The following is a 984-nucleotide window of genomic DNA, read 5'->3' on the forward strand; positions in this document are numbered from 1 at the left end:
GGAATTTACTTTCGATAATCGTGTTCATAGTAAAACATTTGCTGAGGTCATCGTATGTGTTTCCTCGAACGAGCCTTTGCCTTTTCAAAGGCTTTCTTGACGCGGCGCTTGATGATGCTATTTTCGTCGGATAAAACTGTAACGTTGAGTGGGTTGATGTTGCGACCCCTGCACGACAGTGGTCGTAATTCTCTCTCCCCCACTCCTTAAACGAGGTGAAATATTTTTTGGAAAATTTCTAGATACACGCATCCAACGTTGTTTGTCGAGGTGGGGGAAGTGGATGGGCATGAGTGCGCGTACGCTATTCTAAAAGTATAACGTGAATCGCCCGAAAAGCGAAGCAATGAACAATATATATTATTATTCATTTTTTGGGGGGGGGTTCTGATTACTCTCAAATCCCACAGCATATCCTCATAAGCAGCTACCGTTGACCAAATTTGGGAGACGTTTTGGAATATTTTAATAAAATAACATCAAGAGAACAAACTATCGCCAGAAAAAGAGACGGCAACCGAGACGCCTGGGGCACGCATGCACGAGGATACGTTAGCTCAGTTGTTTTTGTAAAGCTGGAAAAAATGGTAGAAATTTTCACACTTTTAACGAGGAAAAAATAGCCGAACTTCTGCATAAAAACTCAGCAACAACATGAGGGAAAAATTAAGAAATTTATCTGCAAGCAGCATATGTTCAAGCATAATGTATACATTATTAGTTTGGGTCCTTGCATGTCGCCATTAGGTGACCAATAAAATACATTTGCACATTTGCCTTATATTTAAACGCAAGCAATAAATATCAATATACAGTGGAACCCCGTTAATACGGTCACCAATGGGCCATAAAAAAAAAGAAGGTTGGCCGTATTAACAACGGTTTTTTCTTTTTACCAAGAAAATGTTTGCGGTTTTTGCCAGGCGGCCAAACAAAAGTGGCCGTAATAACGAGGTGGCCGTATTACCGAGGTGGCCTTAAGGC

The sequence above is a fragment of the Porites lutea genome, unplaced genomic scaffold (assembly GCF_958299795.1).
Source record: "Porites lutea unplaced genomic scaffold, jaPorLute2.1 SCAFFOLD_75, whole genome shotgun sequence".
NCBI classification, from domain to species: domain Eukaryota; kingdom Metazoa; phylum Cnidaria; class Anthozoa; order Scleractinia; family Poritidae; genus Porites; species Porites lutea.